Raw genomic sequence first — 12,020 nt, forward strand, 5'->3', positions numbered from 1 at the left:
AAGCCAGGCCTCTGGCCCTAGAATGGTTGGTACAATCATTCCTGGAGTTTTCTTTTTCTGGAACCATAGCTCTTTGGAGGCCAGAAGAAATTAGCCAGCTATGCGCCAGCAAAGCGTTATATTTTGTGATTTGGGGTTTGGTTTAACTGTTGGTTTTGTGTTGGTTTCAGAGAGAAATGATTTTTGGACCAGGCCCTGTGGACTGATTTCCCCAGCTCTGGATGCTCACACCTCAAGTGAGAGGAGCCAGCCTCTGAGGGCTCCGCCCTGTGGGGCCCCCCACATTCCAACCTGGAACTCCAAGACAGTGGGGCCATGGGAACCAGGGGCTCCTGGCCATTCCAGGTGAGGTCTGGACAAGGGATGAGGAGGGCAGGGGCCCAGGTCTTCAATGGAGAGTTACCTCAGCACCCACTCTAAGGCTGCTGGCTTTGCTCCCACCAAGAAGGCCACCAGCAGCCTTGCCAAGGACATGAAGACAGCCAGCTATATGGAGATGCTAGTGGCAGGAGGCCCTGTCTTACATGGGGCAGGAGAGCCACAGACAAGTCCCATGGGTGTAACTGTGGTGTTGGGGGTGCCCTCATGCAGCGTAGTGAGGAGTAGCAACTGGCTGGTGACAGATCAGGAGGTCTTCAGGCCAGGCCCCTTCATCCCTGATTGTATGACCCTTTGCTTCTTTGGTTAGAGTAGGGGTAGATAGGCCTGGACCAAGGAAATAACGCCTAAAAGGAAAGAAAACTCTCCTTTGTTCCCAACAGGCGAGCACAAAGCCCACTTTCCAGGCAGTGGAGTGGCTGCACTACTGGATCTGCCCCTTCTGGTCAAGCTGCCCATGATCCCGGGGAGCAATAATTTATACTATATGATGAAGTTAAGTGAAAAGGTAATTTTTGCCTTCGTGTTGGTTGTCTTTGCCCATGTCTACTTGCTTTTAAATTGAGGTGCTACATTATACAAAGTCCATTAAGGCAATTCGCATTAACATTAATGGCAGAAAAAAAAATAAAGAAGAAAATCAAACCCAGGTGTAAACCAAGGTATTATTTAGGATTCCTGCCAAGCAACTTCATTTAGTCCAGCTTGCACAGAATCATGGGATGGAAAGGTTTTATTATTCTTAAGTTTTAGAAGCATATGAATTTTTCTTTGTAGCAACACAAGATATACTTATTTAGTGAGATTTTATTTACTTAGAAATAAATATGTTTGGTTCAAAGGTGCAAAATTATTGGTGCTGACTGGCATTTAATTATGTCGTGATCTTAACAAATTGTAACTTGTTACACAACCTTCTCTGTGGTTATGTTTTGAGAGAAATTCTATCTCATACACAACAGTGAGTATAAAATGGAATTGAAATGAGTTGACCTGCTTTAGTACTGTAACTTCACTTTAATGGAAGAAGGCTCTGCCTCCCGGAAGACACTCCATGATTTCCCCCAACCTTCCTGTCCAGTCTTTACTCCCACCCAGAACCTCCGCTTCCTCCCGTTGGGGTCTTTCATACCTCCTCTCACATACCATGGGAATGCTTCTGTGCCTTTCCTCACCTTCCCCCAAACCTGGCGTACTCTTTCCTCTTCTCTGCATTCTATGAACTTCAGCCACATTTCAGTTTTTCTGAGCTATCATAGCCCCCAGAGAGCTTATATTTCCTTAGAATTTGCATTGCCCTTGGTTTATATAATTTTACTCAACACTACAATTCTGTAATTATAGTTTTATAACTTAACTTATACTGGGTTATATTGTGTACTTCACTCAAACCCTTTCTTGTTTTTAGTCTTCCAGCTATTCCCACCCTCAAACCTCCCCAGCCCTTAACCTCAATCACTACCACTGAAGCAGGTTCAGTACATTGTTTTTGAATGGCTTATTTCATTAATATCGCAAAAAATTCTACAAGGAAAAATTCTGAGTGACCGCCTACCTTTCTCTCTATGATGTCAGAAATGAGTCAGGCCTCTTGATATTGTATATTTGCCCAGTAAACATGATTTCTTAAAGCAAGTTTTGCTTCTGGAAAATACTTGTTTTTAAAAACAAATCTGTTCTACTAGGATAAAGCAAGCTGACTAAAAGTATGCCTACCTACCACATTTAACTGGGTCACATTCACAGAAACTAGCTTTCCTGCAGCATGCTTGCCAGCCATGCTTCTCTTACTTTTGTTTCTAAACTTAGCGCTGCCTTTCTTTTGCCTGCTTCCTCAAGTATAATGTTTGCTGTACTATCATTTTCTGTCAAATATTAATTTGCTTGTCAAGTACTTTTAAAAGATGTCCCCCCCAAATTGTCTTCATTTTATTATAATTAGGCACCAAGCGATTTCCTTGATGATTGAGTTTGTGAGAGCTTTCTTTTTGTTTCTGTAAAAGCTCCTCAATGAAGTAATGCTTTATTTATATTTACATTTTCATTTTTTTTGAAGGGAAACAAAACAGTTGGGATACCCTGGATACCCTGGCTCCAGTGAATAGAATTGTTTAAAAGTTGTTCTTTGTTTATAGGTAAAGTAGCCCATGTTTGATCTTGAGAAACATCTCATTGCCATGACCTGCACAGCTAGGTTCAGGATCTGAAGGAGGGGCTGATGCACAAATGAAAACACTAGACTAAAATATCAATTATTAAAGGGTGGAGACCAGGTGGAGCCTCTTTCTTGAAGAGACATACCAAAACTGGATCCTGTCTTTTATTCAGTTTTAGATACCCATCTTGGCCTCAGTAAAGCACAGCAAACAGGTAGCAGACAGACCATCTCTAAAGTCAATAAAGATCAGTAAAGATCATTAAGGTCCAGTAAACATTTACTTGGAGGCTATCAGGTCAGGTGATTGCTTTGAGCCACCACTATCTCAACACAAACAATCGGTGCTTAGTGTCAGCCCTGCTAACCCTCAAGGTCCATTGACCTTCTGTGTTCCTTGGTGCACTCTCATGACAGTATTGGCAAGTGGTGGCTTCCTGAATTTCATCACAGCCAAAAACCAATATCTAAAAGAAGTCAACAGCTAAATGTCAACCTCTAAAAGAAGCCATCAGACAATCCTTGACTCATGATTGTTGGTTGTTTCATATCTGGCTTCACTGAATTCAAGACATTGCCCCATAGAATTCCTTTCTCTTCCTTCTCAGGGAAGCACTGGCAATTAAAGAATGGTTACACTTTATGATTTAGACCCCTTGGAAAGGATTAAAGCCTTTTGTTAAGGCTGAGAACAGAAACATTCCAAGGAAGCTTTAAATGGAAAGGAAAGCTAGCATACTATCAGTTTCCACCAAACTGCCCCTTTGCCCACATATAAAGCATCCTCATATGCCGCAACCTTTTGCAGTGAGGACTCAGGATCTCAAGAAGGGGCTGCACATAAATGGATATACTAGACAAGAAATATAAATTTGGAAGGTATGGGGAACCAGGCAGAGACCTCCTCTCTAGTGGAGTGGCTCCCTGAATCTCTGGACCTATAGCTTTTTATTTACTAGAATATACATTTTCCCTTTAGCAAAGCAAACAGATGTCAATGGTAAGATTTGGTAAACAATAAAGGATTATCACGTTAGGGGATTGCCTTCAGCCTTTCATCCCGCAGCAGGTAATATTATGCTGATTCTCAGCGCTTGCTGAATATCAAAGTCCATCAGCTTTCTGACGGACTTCTCACATTTATATATTAACAACTTGTTGATCTTGCTGCCAGCATATCCCCCTTTTGTTTTCTTAATAAGTTTAGAAGGGTGTATGCCATTTGCAGAGCTCAGGTCCTTTTAAGACTTTTAGATTCAATGAAAAGGATTGAGTTCTATCATGTCCTTTTAAAATGCTGTCAGGCATCTAAGGAACAGGCTTTCAGTACGCTCCTTTCTGGGCCATCAGTTCTTTGTGTCCCCTTCCCAATCACTGTCCCCTGTGACATGACAGCAATGACATTCCAGTTCTGGATGGTGGACAAACAGTGGGCAATGGCAATGCACATCCGACCTTCTTTGGCTTTGTCCAGGGCAACCTACACTGATGCACAGCTGATGACTGCTAGGATGGCAAGGCGTCTTTCCATCCCCCATCTCTGGACTGTTACTCCACAGTCTCCTCAGCGTGTTGCTTGGGGCTACTGCTGTCTGTGGTTGGAGTAGCCTGGTCAGTTCCTGTCTTGGATCCATTGTTGCAGTTTCCACATGGACTTGGAGGAGTTCTCTGGAAATACACAAGCATATCCTCGACCAAAGGTTAATAAAGGGACCCTTCCATAAACCAAACCATTTTCTTTTGGCTTATTCTGACAACAGTGTAATTTCAAGGGCGTTTTGCCATCAGCATTACAAGTTAAAAATTTTTAAAGTGAAAAAATCTGAAGTAATTAAGGCTTGATGTAGTTTACTTACAGGAGATTACTCCACTGTCCGTCCCCCCCCCTTTTTTGTTTTAACCTGCAAGGGTTTGTGTGTTTTTTTTTTTTTTTGCTTGCTGTACAATCATTTGGCTTTTGAAAATCCTACAATGCAGCCTTAATAGCTTTTAATTCAATTCTTAGCACAGAAGTATGACTGCTTTGGATGACTTAGTCTGAATTCATTGCATGATAAGCAACTTTACTATGACATGAGCCATCAGTAAAAAAATAGTTAATGCTCCAGGAATAGGTTCCTGCCTAGTACAACTAAGTTCCCCTGAATATTCACTTATTTCAATTTGCCAATTTAAATCAGTCTGAAATAAGGCTTATTTTCTAACTTCATTTGTCCTTGGGTATGGACAGTAAATGACACTTGAATGTCTGCTATCAGTCTTTGAGTATATTGACATAAGCTTTGTTAGGGAGGCAAAATGCAAATTATTTACTTTTCTTTTTGAGGCCTAATACATTGACTTTTAATTACAACTTTCTAGATATTTGACAGGAATCTCCTGTTTTTTCCCCCCAGAGTAATTTCTAGGCCACCTTTTTGGAGTTCCTTTTAAAAAACTTTTTTCATTCTTTTAAACAGAGCAACAAACTTTGTTGTTTTTTAGATCTTGACCAATACTGTAATGCATACATATCAAGTAAAAGTAACTCTCTTTTTACTTATGGTGTATTATTAATGGTGAGATTTAATGCTTGAATAATAACTTTTAGTTTACTTTATAAGTAGTAGTGGAAGAGATTTTAAAATTTCTCCTTTTTATTAAGCTTAAAATTTACCTTTAAACAGCATTCTTTTTAGCTAGTGCTCATTTGCATACATATGCAAATTTTTACTTTGGCCTTTGTTAAAGCCAATTGCTCATAAAAATATTGGCTTCTCATATAACTGAAGTTATATGAAACCTTGAATATATTGTAAAAAGCTAATTTATTAAGTAATTAAAGTAGGCATCTTTATTGGAAAAGTAAAGTAAGCAAACTTATACATTTGACCTATGAGGTACAAATGCCATCCCATCCCCCAGCCTATTTAAAGAGCAGGCTGCCTGAGGCTTTTGTTTTTAAAATTCTGCTGCTCAATAATACAGTTTTGCTTAAGAAGTATTCAGCAATTTTGTCTTGCCCTCCCTTTATAACATTTAAAATATATGTATATAGATAAAATATAGTTATTAATTTTTATTTGATAAAGCTTCCTATATGATTTCAAGTATATTAGATCAGCCTAATTTAGTTCAAAAATATTTCTTTTCAAAAGAGAGAATAAATCCTTGAATCATTCCAGGGCCCTTGAAATGTCCCAAGGCTTTCTCTCCATTAAAGTCTTGAAATTTAACTTGGAAAGACTATCAAATATACACAATCCAAAGATTATATTATATACTTTTTGTAATTATTATAAAAGATATTAATTAACTTTAAACTGGTTTTTATATTAAAAATTTGGTTCAGACCATAGAATTAATTCTTCTTTTTTAATTAGGCCAATAAAATATTATATCCTAGGTTGAAATTTTACTACATGTAGTACATATAATGACTAAAATATATTTTGAACTACTAATTTCTCCAGAGAAAATAAAAGAATTATTTTCTCAAAAATAAATTTCTATACTTTATGCATTTTGTTATCACAACCTTATAATTTCTCCTCACTTAATTTGAACTTTAAACTCTTAGAAGCCTTACATTTTAGGTGGAAGGTTAAATACTTAGCATTTCTCAGATTAGTAATATCTTCACATTTTTAAGGCTATATTTCAAATAAAATATGACATATTTAATTAATAGATTCAATTCTGTCCTCTAAATTTTTTATATGAGGCAAACTCAGATTAATATTTCAATATTTTGTTATTTTAAAATGCCTAGATATTTAATAATTTTTTATTATGTAATTCAGCAAACTCCAAAGTTTTAAGTTACCAAAGACTTTGGAAAACTATGTTTAGAAGGGGAGGAGGGAAGCAGGTCTTTTGAATTTTAAAACCACCACATTCTTCCTTATAGATAACATCTAAGGTTACTGCTGCAGGAAACAGGGCCAGCCCCCTCCTCCATCAATATACCTATAATTATCACTGAAACGCTCCACCACATATTCTTCATTTTAGCTACATCCATCCATCCATGTTTCAACATCTAAGGCATTTACTTTGGCAAATTCTGCAACAGAGATAACTTACTGGCTTTCAGTGGCTTTAATGTTAAAGTATCATTTTATTTTATTTTCCTTTATAAAAACAGGAGTGCCCCTGGACCTGTGAGGCAACCTTGGAATGCGGTCCATTATTATTCAAGAATGACCTTTTATTATGGAAACACTATTCTTGTTGCCTAAATACAGCCCCTATAAGCTCCTTGTATCATTTTAGCCATCTTTTAGGTAAGCTAGCCTTTTTCTCTTCATGGAAATAAAAATATGGCAAAAATGAGACTTTTAATAGCACTCTCAAGAGTTGGCATCCACTTGACAGGATCACCAAAAGACCTAGTAATTAAGGCACTGGGGCCTTTTTCGTTAATTACCTCCCTTTGTCTCCTAGGACATGTACTATCGGCCACATGTCTCCCCATCCACACATCTTGTTTGCTCTGGGGAAATTCCGTAAATGGCCTGGCCACCTAGGTTTCTTTTCTTACTAAATTAAATTAAAGGCATGCTTAATAAACTAACAATAAACAACAAAGACAGATAAAACTACAATCGACAGACAAGCACCCATAACATATAGACAAGACTTAATAAATCAAAGTTCTTCTCATGAATCTTTCTCTCCATAGCACTGACTAGCTATTAAAGTTATTTTAGCTAAAATCTGCCTGTCCCAAGGCGTCATATGGTAATTTTCAGACAAAGCATTAAAGACTCCTTTTGCATTCGTTTTCCTTGAGCCTCATTCCAGAGAGCACCCTTTTGACATTTTAATTTCTTTATCCTTGAGCATATAAGCTAAAAATTTACAATGATATTTTTGCCTTTCATTTGAATTCCTCTCCATTATGGCCTGGCTTGAAAAAGATGTTCCTGCCCACTTCGGATTGTGAATTCCAAAAGTTGGTACAGGCTTTATGCGCAGTGAGTAAGTCTCCCACCTTTTTCCGTGGCAATTCTCACCTCTCTGGTTGATTTTCCTTTATTTTTCACTCCAGCAAAGCTTCGTCTCCAGTCCCTGTTTTGAGGCGCCAAAATGCCGCAACCTTTTGCAGCGAGGATTCAGGATCTGGAGAAGGGGCTGCACATAAACGGATATACTAGACAAGAAATCTAAATTTAGAAGGTATGGAGAGCCAGGCAGAGACCTACTCTCTAGTGGAGTGGCTCCCTGAATCTCCAGACCCATAACTTTTTACTTACTAGAATATACATTTGCCCTTTAGCAAAGCAAACAGGCATCAATGGTAAGGTTTGGTAAACAATAAAGGATTATCAGGTTAGGGGATTGCCTTCAGCCATTCATCCAGCAGCAGGTAATATTATGCTGATTCTCAGCCCTTGCTGAATATCAAAGTCCATCAGCCTTCTGAGGGACTTCTCACATTTATATGTTAACAACTTGTTGGTCTTTGCCTCCAGCGCTCCCACCTACATTAAAGGAGTTCCTTGACGATCCTACCCAGCCAGGCTGCTTAATGTTCAGAACATGACTGATATGGCTACTGCCAGACAGAACAACACAGGTTCCTGCAGTTAGGTCAGATCTGTGGAGTCTTGCACATTGAATCAGGGCCTGCAAACAGGCCAGGTGCTCTCAGGTTTTCCACATCCCCACACATTCCAGTCACCTTTCACTTGGGCCAGTTCCTGCTTTGATGTTACTTTAGACTAAAACTTCTGTTTTCCTGAGCAGAAACATGTAAATGAAAACAAAATAATATAAAGACATTAGGACAAATTCCACACCTACTTCTGTCCTCCACTTTTTCCTTTTTACAGATTCTCATTAAGGCATTAACAGCATCCTGTTAATGAAAATGGACTAAGAACTCACAACAAAAACAAGCAAGCAAACAAAAAAACCTCACCACTTTGGTACTGTTTTAATTTACAAATGAAATTAAATAACAGGTTTTTTTCTCCAAAGTATCACATATAGAGACATGACTAATAGCTGATATTTTTCTTCTTTCATATGCTAATGGAGATTGCTCAAGGTTGTATTTTGTCTTTCACATATGGAGCAATCTCAATCCCTGTCAAAACCTTTGTAACTGTTTCTTCAATACATTGAACTTTAAAATTCAGATCTTGAAAATTTTTCCTGACTATAGTACTCAGAAATTGCTGGGTTTCTTGTATTAGATAAGACCTCAAGGTACAATAACTATTTAGTCCATCATTTTAACATCTGGGTTTTCTATCTTTTAGACAAACTTGTTTCCATGGATACTGGAAAAAGATTTCGCATTTTCTTCATTTTTAGGTAATTGAGATATAATAGTCATAACTAATATTATATCTTTATAATTGAATGCAGTGCCTTGATCTGAAAGGGGCAGGAGGGAAATGGCGAAACTCAGCATTAAACTCAGCTTTATCCATTAAAACACATTTTATCCTAGTTTCTTTTGTTTGCTCTCTTCCTTTCTTCTCTGGCTCAGGGCCAAGGACTGATGGAGGTCAATGGAGGAATTGAGTGAGGATGGGTTTTTAGAATAATTAAGGTCAATGGAGGGAAAAGTAGGAATAAGAATTAGCATTACACAATCCAGATCTTTATGTTGTTGGTTTTCCCCCTTTCACACACTTCTTGCATGTTTTATTTTGAATGAACATTCTATCATATTAGTAGGTCGATATTTAAAAATGAAACTCATTACGTTTATGTTTGTGGCCTTTTTAAATGTGTTTGTAGCTTTTTTGACATTCTTATGGCTAATGACCAGGAGTTCGAAGAATCAAATCTCTGACCTGAAGATTTAAACAAAAGCCTGGGAAATTTATTGAGACTCCCTGCACGAGGAAGTGGCCCATAATGGGTAGCCACTGAAGCTTTGTCATCTAGGGGTTTATATTTGCTGCAAGCCTGCTTCATAGCTACCCATGTCCCTACCTGCTTGATTCCCTCAGCTGTTCTTGCCCAGCAATGGACCTGGACTTTCCCTGTTCCTATGCATCAGTTCACCTTATTGCTGCAGCCCCTCCCTACATTCACATACCTCCAGCTCTGAGTCTAAAAAACATTGTTGTTTCTGCATGGTTGACTGTGGTTAAGCTTGCTCAAATTGCATTGTCTGCCCTGCCTATGTTCCACCTGCCTTGTCTGCCTACGTGTCAAGCTAACTCCTCTCATTATGGCTTTAACTTGACTGATCTTTAGTTGGACAAGCAATATAACAGTCTCCAGGATCCACAGTTAAGAGCAGCCATTCACACGAAGATATCTGGAGGAGATTACCGGAAGGAGGCTACCTCACCAACAATAAAGTGGGTTGAAGAGCACTTCTTTGTAATCATTGAAGACTTCCAACACTTGATATAAGTGGCTTCTATAACCACTGGGGTGGGTGTGTGGTTTCACCTTTAACTTGATCATGAGAGATAGTTAATGAGAAATTCTAGAAATTACTGAGTATTTTGGGTCAAGGGAAATCAGACTATAGTTGTTTCTAAATGATATTACTCAAACGTTTAAAAATTTTTAATATCAAAATATGATTACCAAATAATTTGAGGATTTAAAGATAATTTCCCAACTGTATCATAGTTCTCTTTCTGTGCCTCCAATGTTCTGTATGCTTGTCAAGGATTATGTCCTACAAAACTTTTTAAACTTGAGGCAAAACACTTAGCAGTATTAGCCAGATAGAATCTTGATAGAAAATAATTGCTTTTGTATTCTAATTTGTTTTGAACACCATTGTTACATTGGTATTTTATTTTAATAATTTAATAAATCAGTTGTGTGTACTAAATTCATAAATTAAATTTTAACACATAATGAGAATCAAACAGAAATGTACTGTTGTTTAACAATTTTAGAGAGATACTTCTTATAAATGGTTAGAAATTTATTACTCTTGCCGAAACCGGTTTGGCTCAGTGGATAGAGCGTCGGCCTGCGGACTGAAAGGTCCCAGGTTCGATTCCGGTCAAGGGCATGTACCTGGGTTGCGGGCGCATCCTCAGTGGGAGATGTGCAGGAGGCAGCTGATCGATGTTTCTCTCTCATCGATGTTTCTAACTCTCTATCTCTCTCCCTTTCCTCTCTGTAAAAAATCAATAAAATACATTTAAAAAAATTATTACTCTTAATACCACATTGTTACGAAATTACATATTATTATTATTTTTCCTCCTGAAAGTGATTGCTGTTCAAATTAAATGTTTGTAATTTTATATATTTTTTTTATTTTGTTGTTCTTTAGGTTGTCTGTAACCTGAGAGAATTTAATAAGTATGGGCAATATCTTATGAGTCTAAAGTTAGATATTAAAAACAACTACTTAAAGAACAAGTAAGTTAAATATTTAAATTTGTTTTCTTACATAGGGTTTGGAAGAAAACTTTACTCATATGAAAATTATTTTCTTATAGTATTTTTACCTTCAATTATGACACATTAATTAAATATGTTTTTCCAAATGTAAATTTAGAGCAGGAATAGAGAATAATTTGAGGTTGCTTTATAGGGCCAAGAAAGGGAAAGGGACAGTCCTCTATATGTCAGTGATTGATAGCAGAAATCGGTAATTAAATTTCTATTCTAATGTGTTCCTTCTGTCTGAGTTAGGGCCAATAGGAAGAGTCTATTGTGGCAGAAAGATTCTGAAGCTGACCTCTAAGAGTAGCTTTTTATGATACATTTTTAAGGGCTGACAGCATTAAATTTGAGGAAGTTCATGCAAAGTGAAAAATAGAGGTTTGATTATATCTAATGCCAATATAGAGATGCATTGTCCCTGAAAGAAAATGTATAAGCTCTACAGATATTACGTGCTCATGTTCAGCCATTACCACTCCATGGTCCAGCCCGTATCTTAGGAAATGAAGGGATATCATATTTTTTTTCTCCTCTTTCCTCCTGCATTAAGGTGAGGGATTGGGCTGCATAGCCTGACTTTTATATTCTGTGGGTCCATTTTGTGGTAGTTCCATAAGCATATTGACATACCAGAGATCAGGACTCTAGATGGAAGATTTGTTGAAGGCTCTGCAAGTCACAGGGAGCCAGGATACATCTTTTTCTTCTGGAAATTCAAACCTGGTGGGGTTTTTTGTTTTTGTTTTTTCCAGATTTGAAATCAATTCTCAGATATTCCAGCTGTCTTTGGAAACTCATACCACTAAACCCACTGAGTTATGAATAATTACTGTGCAAAAATGTTTTGAAGGAATCTGCTCCACATTTTACCACTGTCTTGGCCATAAGATCAGTTACTGTCACGGTAGGGAGATCTGTATGACTGAGCACGCTGAGAGCCAGCTTACAAGTCCTTGAATAGCACTGAGAGAAAAACTGTAAAATTCCTGAGTTCAAGAAGTAAAACTTGAGCAAGGAGGTGGTCTGGGCATTTCAAAGCAGCTGATGCCACTAGAAGGGTAAGATGCAATTCACCTTCACCTGCATTTGTACTTTATTTACATATTTGAATATGACACCTTAG

At 37.8% G+C, this 12,020-nt stretch overlaps 1 pseudogene; it reads left to right on the forward strand.

The window, feature by feature from the left end:
• The first annotated feature begins 363 nt into the window (after positions 1 to 363).
• LOC118666922 lies at positions 364 to 11,719 on the forward strand (annotated as a pseudogene).
• Positions 11,720 to 12,020: the final 301 nt, after the last annotated feature.

Source organism: Myotis myotis, unplaced genomic scaffold, assembly GCF_014108235.1.
Source record: "Myotis myotis isolate mMyoMyo1 unplaced genomic scaffold, mMyoMyo1.p scaffold_m19_p_1, whole genome shotgun sequence".
Taxonomy (NCBI): Eukaryota; Metazoa; Chordata; class Mammalia; order Chiroptera; family Vespertilionidae; genus Myotis; species Myotis myotis.